Consider the following 14285-nt stretch of genomic DNA (forward strand, 5'->3'; position numbering starts at 1 on the left):
ACATCCTGTCCACCCAGACACTCAGGCACCTAAGGAGGGCTTCTGTGCAGAAGCCCGCCAAAGGACGGCGAACAAAGGAACCAAACGTGGTTTGGCGCGCAGAGTAACAAAACCTTTACAAAAAGAACTGGTGAATAAATCCCACCAGAACCAAATAAAATTAAAAGGGGTCCAGCGGATTAAAGTTCGAGGCTACCACCATAGTCTCTAACAGTACCAAACCTATTTTCATAGCTCGCAGTAAGATAACAATGGTAGATACCACCAGCCAAATCTTAGAGAAAGTGGAACGAAATAATGTTCCAGGAGAAACAGACAAAAAGGATAACCATTAACCCTTCCAGTACTCTATGGAAGATAGTTTGTACTGGGTCTGTAAATTTAAAAAGACTAGTAAAGTCAATGGCAACTTTACATGTTCTGGGAGACAGTAGTCAGTCCCAGAAAATGGAGTTCAATAGTGGGAAGTCTAAAAAGACAACCCGGTGTCTCTGCACTAAAGGTGCTGTGTGACACACAGTAACAAGATGATGCACATGAAGTAGGTGAGACTCCATAGTCCATGAGCACAAAATGTATAATACAGCAGAAACACATGTAAGAGTGGGAGACAAGGTTCACACTCTTATCAGGTGAAAACAAATAAATCTTAGAAATCCAGCAAAGCTGCTGAGGGACTCAGTAGGTAACGGAAATGAGCCATTCTGGAGAATTCTCCTTAACACCGGTGCATCGGAGCTCCCCATTCCCATTCATCCCTGTGGTGCCGAATGGGGATGAGGAGTCCCTTATTGCCAGCACTCGCGAATGGGCAATTACCACGTTCACCGACATCGGCATGACCCGGTAATTTCCCACTCGCGGGTGCTGGTAAAATCACGGGTCCGGTGGAAGCTGTGCCTTTGTTACAGGCACGGCTACCGCCAGACCCCTAATGAGTCCAACTGTCTTAGATGAATGGGACTCTCCTGTTGTTTTTTTTTTTTTTAAATATACTTGGAATTTTGGTTCGTGTACAGACTAATCCAAAACTGGGAGAAGTAAAAGGTTCTGCTAACCTAATCTGCACATCTTAGTGTGAAGAAGACAGCATTAGAGCCCTTCTATTATTCCCACATGGTGTAAAAGTGGTGCAGGAGAACCTGCCTGACTTGTTGAGCATTCTGAAAGTCTTGAGCTAAAACATGTGCCATGTGCCCTCTCATGCTACCAGTGCTGGAAATGTGAGTACAAATGTGAGGGATGTCTTATTACTGGGATTTATACAGTGCACGGATGCCAGTTGCATGGTCTCCAGGCACTCTGTAAGTTTTAAAAGAAAGTCGGGTAAGTTTGGTTAGTGGGAGGTGGGGGAGTGCAAATGATAGCTTTGCTGTTATGGTGCTGTATGCAGAAAAGGACGGTAGCAGAGCTCAGTGTGGGGGTGAGTTTCTCAATATTCTGCCTCAGGAACACAGAGGCATTTGTGTCTACAATGGAAAGCTTGTGAGCCCATAGGAGGAAATTCCTCGGACCCTTGTATGTTAGTTGGATGTAGAAATGCTGCCCCCCATTATTTGACATCAATTGGGAGGTACATTAAATGCTGTGTGAACTTTCTTCTGCTCATTGTCATGTACTGCGCTTGAGCACTGATGTTAAAATGTTAGTGGGTAAGGTTAGCATTGGTTGTCTTGAAACATCACGGAGGAGCATATAGTTTAATTGACCACAATACTTAGATGCCAGAGAGTAAACAATAACATCATGCAAAACACTGAAGGGTACCTAAGGCAAGACTTACATGTAACAACGGGGAGAGAGACAGCATTTAATATGACATGGTGGACAGCAGGGCTGGTAATGCATGGAACAATGAGTAGTAAAACTCATCCTGAAGTATGATGTTTGTGGCATTGGAAAGGAGTTGGAATGATGTGAATTAACATGTCAAGTCATAAAACCGCCTTCTTCTATAAGCAAGTTAATGCTTCTTGACTACCACTATGTACATTTTTGAGATTCTTCGTCTCTCAGTAGCGCCCCTGGCCCTGCGCTAATCTTGATGCATGTGGGATTGTTGGATTTCCAATGGAGGTGTTAATTTGCTGCTTTTCTACCTCTTACCATCCACAGACAATTGCTCTGGTTGAAGGTTTTAACTACACTATGAACACCATTATGGGATCCGGCCACCTTTATGTGAATACACCATCATTTTTGTATGTTTCGGGTTGAACGTATGTTTGTGAAAAAGGGTTTAAAGCCGGTCAGGATGAATGATTCAATGGTCCATACTTTTCTCATGTTCCCGGGAATTAGCATATTTTACATTCTATAGGTACTAAAAAGAATTGAAAACCCCAAATCTACCAGTATTATTTCCCCCTCTTTTGCAATCAACATTACCAGAGAAATAAAAACAATCGTATCATCTACCCTTATTTCTGATTTTCAATATTATTACTTATTTAGTACAGCTATCAGTTCTGATGAAGTCACTTGTGCCTAAATTACATATTTCTACTCTGCATTTTAAATATTATGATTTATCGTTGCATTAGTAATTGTATACACCTATATCATTATGTGAGGAGTTGTAAAAATAAAAGCTCAGGTGACACTGGGTGTAGTCTAACCCTTTACCGTTCTTGTGCTTTATGCTCCAGCATTAAAGAAACACGGCAGCTATTTTGGGATGCAACACCACTTTGTGATAGCTTCTGTAAGGAGAAACTTTCAGTGTTCCAATAGCACCACAAATTGGCCCACGTTGTCTTCCTTATGCTTATGGGAAATACTTATAGAAATATACCTGTACTTTTCTCAAATGATGGTGAAACTCGGTCAAACAACACCATCAGTCAAAAGAACAGCAATTCCCTCTATTATTTGGTCAACGAACCATCACTGACTGCATAACTCTACCAGATCCATTCAAGGTGAAGTCAAGGTGAAGGCCGAGGGGTATCAGGGATAAGCTTCTACCTGCACTGACATGTTGTCCAGTAAGGGATGAAGACTGACTCATCTAGAGCTGCTTCTACCCCCAAATCTTTCCCAGGACTCCAAGGTCACAGGTGGGCAGGCTAGCCACTAAACCCCATGCCATCATGTTTCACTGCCACTGATTGATTCTTATTTGGTTAGACTAATTTGGGTGCGTCGGTGCATAGTGAAATTCCACCTCTACTCCCCTCACACTCCATTCTCATGTGGATTCAGGCAATACAATACCTTTTGTTCCTTGGTCTTCATCTTGTCAACTTTGGTCTCAGAGGACAGGAATAGCCCTTTGGTATTTTCATTCAACAACATGGATGACAAGCTCACATTAGAAGCATCGTGCTACAGGAGAAAGAAAAAGCAAAGTCTTGCGGCTCATACAGTTTCAAGCACAGCCTCATGCCCGTCTTTCTTGATGTAAGATTACTTGGTACTTGAGGTGCAATATACACAACATAGCATCAAGGGACTTCATATTAGTTCTGGATGGAACTTTAAAATTGCGCTTACACTCACGTATTGCAGGCATATTCAGTGGCACCTATAAATACCACAGGTACCACTGAAAGATATTAATTCAGTTTCAAACAATCAATTATTTGAATAATGTGGTGGGACAGAAGTGGCTGTCGCAGGTGTACAGTGCCTAACTTCCGATATGAGGAATTGAACACCTAAGACAAGAGACAAGGTTTTTGTAGCTTCCAAAATGCAAGCACATTGGCATAGGCGCTAAAGTGTCTGGGTCATTGGTTCCCGAGGCATGTATGAGCTTCTCTGAATCACCATCTGCTATTTATATTTAATGTTTTCATACCGGGGGTATAGCTCAGTGGTACCATGCTTATCTTGGAAAGAAGACAACACTGAGCAGCATGGTTTTGATTCCCGTTGCAGGCCTTGGAGGCTGCACTTAGACATGAAGTGTGATATAAAAGCCCATTTGTCTACAGACATTTGGAGGCAATGAAACAATTGTGTTTTCAGTTGGTGCCTTACAAAATATATATAGATTGCATTTATAACACTGCTAATTTGAGGCTGACCTGTCGAAAGAGCTGCCTTAAGCACTGTAGCAATCTGCAAGTTGCTATTTTCCACTGCTTTGAAAGGCCTATGAAAGCAGATCCTATCTTAGATGAGAGGGACTCTCCTGTTGTTTCTTTTAAATATGCTGGGAATTATGGTTCTTGTACAGACTGACCATGAATCCAGAACTGGGACAAGCAAAATGTTCTGCTGTGCAGAATTGTTACTGGACTTTCCTGTTGCAGGAGGCACATGAAGCACACTAATCTGCATGTCTTAGTGTAAAGAAGACAGCATCCGTGCCCTTCTAATATTCTCACATGGTGTAAAAGTGGTGCAGGAGAACTGGCTGACTTGTCGAACATTCCGAAAGTCTTGATGTAAAACATGTGCCGTCTCATACCAATACCAGTGCTGGAAATGTGAGTACAAATGTGAGGGATGTCTTATTACTGGGATTCCTACAGTGCACTGATGCCAGTTGCATGGCCTCAAGGCACTCTATAATTTCTGAAAGAAAGTAGGGTAGGTTTGGTTAGTGGGAGGTGGGGGAGTTAAAATACAAGACAGCTTTGCTGTTGTGTTGCTTAATGCAGAAAAGGACGTTAGCAAAGTTCTGTGTTGGGGTGTGTTTCTAGGTATTCTGCCTCAGGAACATAGAGGTATTTGTGTCTACAATGGAAACCTTGTGAGCCCATAGGAGGAATTTGCTCAGACCCTTGTATGTTAGTTGGATATAGAAATGCTGCCCCCATTATTTGACATCAATTGGGAGGTACATTAAATGCTGTGTGAACTTTCTTCTGCTCTTTTTCATGTACTGCGCTTGAGCACTGACGTTAAAATGTTAGTGGGTAAGATTGGCATTGGTTGTCTTGAGACATCACAGAGGAGCATATAGTTGAATTGTCCACAATACTTAGATGGCATGGAGTGAACAATAACATCATGCAACACACTGTAGGGCACCTAAGGCAGGACTTACATGTAACAACAGGGAGAGAGACAGCATTGCATATGACCTGTTGGGACAGCAGGGCTGGTAATGCATGGAACAATGAGGAGTAAAAATCATCCTAAAGTTTGATGTTTGTGGTATAAGAAAGGCGTTGGAATACTGTGAATTCCTTTGTTGTTTGGTGAAGACTAAGCATGTCAAGTTAAACCGCCTTCTTCTATGAACAAGTTAATGCTTCTTGACTACCACTGTGTAAAATTTTGAGATTCTCCATCTCTCAGTAGCGCCCAGTCCCTGCGCTAGTCTTGATGCATGTGGGATTGTTGGATTTCCAATGGAGGTGTCAATTTGCTGCTTTTCTACCTCTTACCATCCACAGGCAATTGCTCTGGTTGAAGGTTTTAACTACACTATGAAGACCATTATGGGATCCGGCCACCTTTATGCGAACAGATCATTATTTTTGTATGTTTCGGATTGAACTTATATTTGTGAAAAAGGGTTTAAAGCTAGTCGGGCTAAATGATTCAACGGTCCATGCTTTTGTCATGTTCCCGGGAATGAGCGTACTTTACATTCTATAGGTACTAAAACAATTGAAAACTCCAAATCTACCCAGTATTATATTCCCCTTTTTTCAGTCAACATTACCAGAGAAATAAGCAGAATCCTATCATCTACCCTTATTTCTGATTTTCAATATTATTACTTATTTTATACGGGCTATCCATTCTGCATGAAGTCACTTGTGCCTTAATTACATATTTCTACTCTGCATTTTAAATATTATGATTTATCGTTGCATTAGTAATTGTATACACCTATATCATTATATAAGGAGTTGTGAAAATAAAAGGTCAGATGACACTGGGTGTAGTCTAACCCTTTACCGTTGTTGTGCTTTATGCTCTAGCTTTAAAGACACACTGTGCAGGACCTATTGGTTTGAAGGTGTTAATCAAGTCATGCAGAAAAGTCAGTAGGAATTGGAAGCGGCTGAGCTCTGGCATCAGTGTGGCTTGATTCTAACACGTAGCGTTACTCTGTTAGTCTGTTCCTACGTGCTACGTATCGTGAGCCAAGGTCCTTTCCTCTAGCTCTAACGAGGATCGGTAAGGATCAGCAAGGACTGGAACCTGGAGCCTAGCGAGGGCTGTGCAGACCACTGAGGACTGTGGAGGACTGTGGAGCCGGCAAGCGGTCAAGGCAAACAATCAAGGCAGCCAGGTACCTCCTCTCATAGGTTATCCTTCTGTAACCCCCCCCCGCAGCTATTATAAGCGAAGCACCGTGGGTGAAGGTACAGTGCTTTCACTCGTGTGAGTGACCCGCCTGAAATGATTTATCGCGGCTGGATGGGGGGACGAAGCACAATATATAATCTATTGAGCTAAGTCTGGGCTGTGATCACACAAAAAACCTTTGCCCTGACAAGCTCGCTCCAGCCTGCCTTCATTTTATTATTAATATTAAACATTCGATCTGACCGGGCAGTGCAGGGCTTGTGAAATACAACTGTGCTGCTTGGCTGCCACACATGAGAGACTGCGAGCCTTGCCTTCGATCCCAGTGTTAGGTGCAAGGCGCAATTTGCAGTAAAGACAAGTGCTAGTCTGCCACACCTGGGAGTCAGCGGGTATTGCCTTTGATCCCGGTGTAAGGCGCAAGGTGCACTTGCAGCAGCGACAAGCTATTTAATTTTCAAACTGTAAAAACAATACTATAGGAAAAGTGAGTAGATACTAATCATTACTGCTGCCTGGTCTCACCTGGGCACTGAAAAATACAATCTTCACTTCCCCATAAGATCTTCAAGCATCAAGTGCCTCCAATAGCGGTCACTCTAAAGCTGACTCAGAGGGACCATTATATTGAGTGGGACCGCAAGACTTATTATGCTCACAGTTAACAAGTTTTCTGCGACAAGATATAATCTACGCAATCAGAGGGACAGGACCCAGACGGCTAGCACTAATAGAGACAAGGGAACAAAAACAGCACCTGTGGAAAAAGGTGTGATTACAGACTTTTTCTTCCCCCCTTGCACTTCCATCATATCTATCATACCTCCGACAGGGGAGACTGAAACTGGCAGCCACAGTATGAATAACACCAATGATGGTTTAGGGGATAGTGCAATTGACAATAACTCCTTACTGGAACTCTTCTTATCCATGCAGAGATCCATGACCCCCTTATTAGGAAGCGGTACTCGGACCCAGACTGGAGGCACTCAACAGCCTGCCTTAGTCTCACAATGAGAAATATATAATAGACTATCTCCCTCAGCCAACCTGGACGTACCCCTGGAGACATCTGAACCAGACAGTAGTGGAGACCAGGGGGAAAGCCGCACGACCCTGGTGGAACTTCAATCCTCGGTTGCATTGCTACAATTTGCACTTAATATTCTCCTCAAGATGTGTGGGAGGATATTGGAAATCACCCTTACCCTACCGACAGGAAATACAGCAAATAATATCAACAATAGCAAATTGGTGCCTGTGCAGAAGGAAGGGAATATCACTCTCCCTGAGTGTCCGGAGATAGCTGGCTCGGAAATAAACACTACAAATAACTTGGATGTATACTTCTCACGAAAGCAACGACGAATGGCCAGAAGAGTGATCACAAGGAAAAAGCCTCAAACAGTGACCATAACTTTACCTGATACAGCAGAGCCAGAGGGGGAAATTTCATAACCCACTGAAGGGAGCACTCCCAAAAAGGGACTGAGAAAAACTAAACAGAAATCGGCCCATGCCCGCAAACGCACCTCAGGAAAAGAGGGTAAGCTGACTAGCTGGCTCATCCTCGATAAGAGTAATACTGTATATGCAGTTGAAGAGGTGGAGTTAGAACCATCGCTTTGTTTAAGCGAGCAGGACGCAAACCCAGCTCCGAACATTTCAAACACTGAACTAATCGTATTACCTCAATTAGACGATGTACCTCTTCCGTCACCTGAGGATAAAGTTAATACTATTCTGCCCAACTGCGGAAGGACTTGCATTATCAAGAACTTGTACCAAACTAGTAATCACGATTGGATCACTAGATCAGCATTGATGACCAGACTTCACTCGATTCCACAGCAGAGAGTGTTGAGATCTGAAGACTTCGAATTTGTTGAACCATTGGAAGTAAAGAACTCTAATACATCGGCTATACACTGTAAGCTTTTAGCAACAGCAAACATGATACGCAACTTCAAAACTAGTTTGCGGGAAGCCGTCATCGAAGTGGACGCTGATCCTAATACGGCCGATCCTAAATGGCCAAAGGTATTGCCAAGCAACATCTCTGAAGAAGCTATGATACCCCAGCTACCTAAAGGCAACATTGTGCAAATGGCTGATATACAGAATGTCCTCAAGTGGCTCGCCGAGTCACTCCCCATTGTGACACTAAGACAATGAGAGCTATGTTTGATCACATGGAACTGTCGGGGATTTAGCCACCTATTAGCCGTGAATGGCTCCATCCCCCGGTTAGCAGGGCACACCTGTATTTGTCTCCAGGAGACGTGGCTTACCTCTCTGGCCCTTTTAAACGGATACACTATCCACCAGGAACTTGCTAAAAAGGGACAGCAGGGAAGACCACATGGGGTCTTCTTATCGGGATATTACATGCATTAAAGTCTACTCATATTCATTCCAATATGGATGAGTTTGTGCTAGCGGTTGAGATGGATCTACCCGGTAAAGACAAAGTTGACAAAATGCTAGTGATTAGCCTCTATAATCCCCCTGGATCCTCCCACAGAGACCTCATTCAGGAAGCTTGTCATGGTCTGTTGATTGACTGGATGAGAGTTCCAGAAAATGATCTTGTAACATTTGCTGGTGACTTTAATTGCCATTTAACGGGTAGCATGGGTAGTTGTCACAATCCTCGGCTGAAGAACAGAGGCAAATTGTGGCATTCAGCTGCAAATCCAGAGGGATTATTATGGCTTAACATTCTCAAATCATGGGATTTCGAAATGTTAAATGGAAGAACCAGCAGTGATTATCCAGGGCAGCCAACATGGTCTAATGCAAAATCCAGAAGCACACTCGATTACATTTTTGTAAGCCCTTCCATGGCCACTTGGGTCACTGACATGAGGGTTAACAAGAATGATTGGAGCGATCACGCTATGCTCACATTAACATTTAACTTCCCAATCGCGAAAAAACAATCAGGCCCAATTCCAACCATCAAAAATGGTACACACCAGAACTGACTAACGTAAAAAAGGAAAAAAAACCTTAGAGAAATCAATGGCAAAAAAAAACAACTGACGACAATAAGATCAGTTGGAAGTCACTAGAAAAATATATAAGAACAGCATTAATGAAGCAAAAAGGAACTACTTCAATCGTCAAATTGAAGCATCCGCAAGTTCAGCAAGTAAACTCTTTGACATACTGAAATCCATTGACAAACCTCAGGCCCTGGTCCCCAATTTCAATCCTTCCCAACTAGAATGTGATGACACTCAGATAGCGTTCGCTAATAAAATCACCAAAGCGGGAGAATGAATTGCATCTGTCCTTGAGACCAAGCCCCAACCTAACCCCTCAGTCGAATTGACGGCTGACAAGGAGAAAGAGAAATTCCAATTTCAACTAATTTCTATCGATACCATGAAAAAAGCACTTGCTTCTATGAAACCATCGTCCTGCACGGAAAACAAGCTTCCACCTAAAATTATACTTGAACACCCTGACATTTTCGCTCCTTTATTTACAAAAATTGTAAATTCATCTTCCCGTAACAAAATAGTGCCAGTTAATATTAAAAAAGTCACTGCTACCCCACTTGTAAAAAAACCCAACTTAGACCAACGTGACCCTAACAACTTGAGGCCCATTACGAATTGCAACTTCACCCTTAAGGCCATGGATAAAATCGCTACAGCTCAACTACAGGAATATGTAGATAAAAACGAGTTACTACATCCACAACAATCCGGCTTTAGAGCCGTACATAGCACAGAGACAGCAATGCTAGATTTACAAACGAAAATGCTGGAAATAATGGACAAGGGCAAAGCCGGCTTACTAGTGCTTTTAGACCTTAGTGCCGCGTTTGACCTGTTAGACCACCAGCTACTACAACAAGCACTAGCCAAAACTGCAAATTGCTCCAATGAAGCAATAATCTGGCTCACCTCCTTCCTTGACAATAGAATGTCACGTGTCCACTGGGGAGACAAATTCTCAACCGAACATAACATCTCGTGCGGAGTTCCTCAAGGAGCCAGCCTGTCACCTCTGCTCTTTAATATCTACATACTCCTCCTGTGTGAATTTCTAGAACAACTTCAAGTGTTTTTCACTAACTACGCTGACGACACCCAGCTAGTCATGGAATTGAGCGGTGATTATGTTAAGGACAGTATTACACTGAACACCCTCTACAAGAATATCAAAGAGTGGATGAACACTAATTGGATGTGCCTTAGCAGCAACAAGACTGAGTTAATGGTATTTGGATCCAATCAGGCGCGCGCTAAACTGACATCTGACTATAAGGCATTTCAAATCAAGGAATCTTGCATTGAAGTAGCTGTTAAGGTTAAAACACTTGGCATGACGCTGGAAGCTACACTTAACGCAGATGCTCAAGCTATGTATGTCTGCAACTACTACATTAGACTCCTCAAAGCAATCAGACCCCTTCTCAATGAAAAGAATTGCGCCACTATTGCCAGAGCCACCATTTTATCACGTTTGGACTGTGGTAACACGCTCCTTGCTGGTGCCAGCAAGCAAAGCTTACACAAGTACCAACTTATTCAAAATCAGGCGATAAGAGTTATCAAACAAAAATCTAGGAGAGATCATATTGGCGAAGCTAGACGCGACCTACATTGGTTGAAAATGGAAGACCGCATAAAATTCAAGTCCTTGTGTCTAACCCATAAATGCCTTTATGGAAAAGCAACTGCCTACCTTAAGACCAAACTTATACCCTACAACCCAACCAGAACATCAAGATCTGTAGCCAAGGGTTTGATAACAACTAAATTCAAAAAAGAACTAGGTCTCTTAAGAGCCTTCCCCACCCGTGGGGCAGCTTTCTGGAACAAACTACGAATAAGTCTCAGACTGGAAACTAATCTATACTCATTCCGCAAAAAACTTAAAACCATGCTCTTTAAGTAATCCTGGATAAGATTCTCCGTCTACTGCTGCCTTAATCCCTCTTTGCACTGAATCGTCCCTTCTACTGTTTTTGTTTTCTATCGTATGTCCGTGTCTTCACGTGTGTGCCCCGATGCTTGCGAGCAGTTCGGTGCAATACAAATAAACAAATAATTAAAAAATAAGTCCAAATTATGCGACTGGATTGACAACTTTGCTCATCTTGAAGATCTGAAATGCTACAAATTTGTCCCACACATGCGATATACCTTTAAGCAATCACTGCCATACTTGTCTCTCTGCCCTTCACCTCGTCTGAGACAATTCATCCTTCTAATGAGGATTGACCAACTGCCGGTATTGGCTATCGCTGAAATTATGAACAATCTTCCTATACTAGAACGCTACTTCCGGCTCTGTATGATCAAATCTGAGTCTGAATCTGGTAAACACGTCCTAACGTTTTGTCCTCCTATGCTAAAAACCTACTTAACATTGTATGGTGACTTTGTCCATAATGTGGATCATATAAGTAGTAATGACTTCTGGCTAAGGGCTGTTAATGCTATCGGGATGAAACTTCATATTGCAATGTGTAACGTATGGCTGATTGTAGATATCCTGCTGGGTATACGATATAGGTTTTGTAGTGCTCCGTTGATAAAACCTCATGAGTGAGAATTAGTGTTAGAGAGAGAAAGTAACACCCAGGAATAGACAAGTGTCTATATTAGCAACCCATTTCTTAGAATTGTTTAGAATCTTATGAATGCGAAATGGGCATAGGTGAACAAAGTTTAATGCTTGAGTATTGTTTATATAGTATGCAGACTTGTATACTTGTTTTCTTCTTCTTTTTCTCTCTATTCTTTAGCCTATTTTCTTTTTATTTCTGCACTGACATTTTATTCCAATTTGCACTGTAATGTATTTTTTTTTTTTTTTTATTATTTGTTTGTAATTCATAAAATTGAATTTTTACAAAAGGTTGAAGACAACAACAGCAACAAGTGTGATGCGCCTCGAGCTTTCGTGTCGTTGTGTCAGATTCCGGTAGGATCAGGGCTGCCCCTTTCAGTTCAGTAGAGTGTATAAGAAATGTAAGTGTAGACTCAGATGGGCCTAGGTGTCCGGGGGGGAACAGGTGCCGAAGGAAGCTAGATCTTCTTTATTCAACATTTTTGAAGGGGAGAGGATCCTTCGGGAACTGTGCTCTCGCTCGTAGTTTGTGAGCTGGAACTGATCATTTCAAGGGCATTTTCCAGGATTTTGACAGTCGCAATTGTCCATCTGGTTTTTTCCCCCGACATTAACCTGTTCCACCAAATAAGTTCTTCTTCCTCTCCGAAAGACGAGTGTTCACAGATTAATGTCGACAGATAGGTGGCTCGAATTTTTCTCACGTTAGGACATTCAAGTAAGCGATGTTTGATTGATTCTGTCGTGGCAGAGTTATGGCAAAGGCGACAGGTAATGTCAGGCGAACTGGATCTAATTGCTAAGATTTCTCTCGTCGGCAGGAGGTTGAAACGAGCTCTCATGAAGAGTTTTCTTAGCTGTTGGCTTGGAAACTTAGAGCAGTATGGTATGGGTACCTTGAGTCTATTAAAGGTAGGTGGGAGATCTTTGGTCAGTTTATTTGATTGAGCTTTCGACAAGGTCAGGATCCAATCCTGATCCTTTAACTTTCTTTTTACTCTTTCAGGATTTTGCTTAAGATCTTCCACTGAGCATGCGATATCTGCTAGCTTCCCTTTTAAGTTTTCTGACCATGCATTTAGATTTGTTGTTCGCTGCTTTAAGATTTCATCAACGAAGATTTTGTAGATTAATGGGCTGTCTGGTATTAAGGTGTTTCTGAAGAGAGTGAGAGCGTGTTGCGTCACCGTTGCTTCTAACGACTGTAGGCCCAAATCTCGTCTGATGAGATCCATCGAGGTGGAATTTGGTAGTCCTAAAACTGCTTTCCAAATCAGGCTTTCTAATCTGCGCCAGATGCTATTTGGAATGGTCAACGATGCTCCCATACCGTATGTGAGTGTAGGCACCACTTTTCCTTTGTAGAATTCAATAGCTGGTTTAAGTGAGAATTTACCAAATCTGTTGTTAACTGTTTTCATTTGGGCTACGAGGTTGCGCGCTTTGTCCCATAAGGCTTGTTGCATCGTGGCCTCCCTGGCTGAGTGGTCGATGTGTATCCCTAGGTACTTGATGCTGGTAACCACCTCAATAGGTATTGTGTCCATGGTCCATGTGAAGTGGGGTTTGGTCTTTTTTCCACTTTTTCCGATTATCACGATTTTTGATTTCTCTTTGTTGATTTTCATGTTGTTCTTTCCCATGTACAGGGCCAGGTTGGATAATTGGCGTTGAAGTCCGATCTGGGTCTGATCTAATAAAATTAGATCGTCGGCGTACATGAGCCGTGATATGTGCTCGTTACCCAGCTTCGGTGGTGCCATCTTAATGCCAGCTTCTGTGTCTTTCATATCTCCTAAGAAGGCGATGAATAGTTGAGGGGCCATCGGGCAACCTTGTTTGACCCCTCTCTCTACAGATATCTCCCTTGACAGAAGACCTTGGTTATTTAGCCGGATTCTTAATTTGGTGTTGGTGTGTAGAGCCATCACTGGATCCAATATTTCCGGAGGGCAATGCCATTTTTCCAGTTTGTCCCAGAGCTTTTGCCTGTCGACTCTGTCAAAAGCCTGGGACAGGTCCACAAAGGCCAGAAAGAGAGTTGGTGCGCCCTGTTTGACCCTAGCTTTTAAGATGTTGAGAAGAAAGATGTTGGCAGACGTGCCCCCCCTTTTAAGAAACCCATTTGGAAGGGGTCATACGCCGGCGATTGATTGGCCCAGTTCCTAAGGTGGGTCAGAAGCAAGGAGGCGAAGATTTTTCCAATTATATCAAGGAGAGCGATTGGTCGGTAATTTTCTGGATCTTCTCTGTTCCCTCGTTTAAAGATCGGGACAACCACCGCGTTGGTCCATGAGGGTGGGATGGTTCTTGTCCTGACGCATTGAGTAAAAATGGCGCTGATCAAGATTGACCATTGCTCAGGGTTTTGTTTAAGATCGATGTTAGAGAGGCCGTCAGGTCCTGGAGCTCTTGATTTTTTCAGTTTAAGAATAATCTCCTTAATGTCATCTTTAGAGGATAGGTTGATCCAGGTC

This window comes from Ambystoma mexicanum, chromosome 1p (genome assembly GCF_040938575.1).
Source record: "Ambystoma mexicanum isolate Mex_15411 chromosome 1p, UKY_AmexF1_1, whole genome shotgun sequence".
NCBI classification, from domain to species: Eukaryota; Metazoa; Chordata; class Amphibia; order Caudata; family Ambystomatidae; genus Ambystoma; species Ambystoma mexicanum.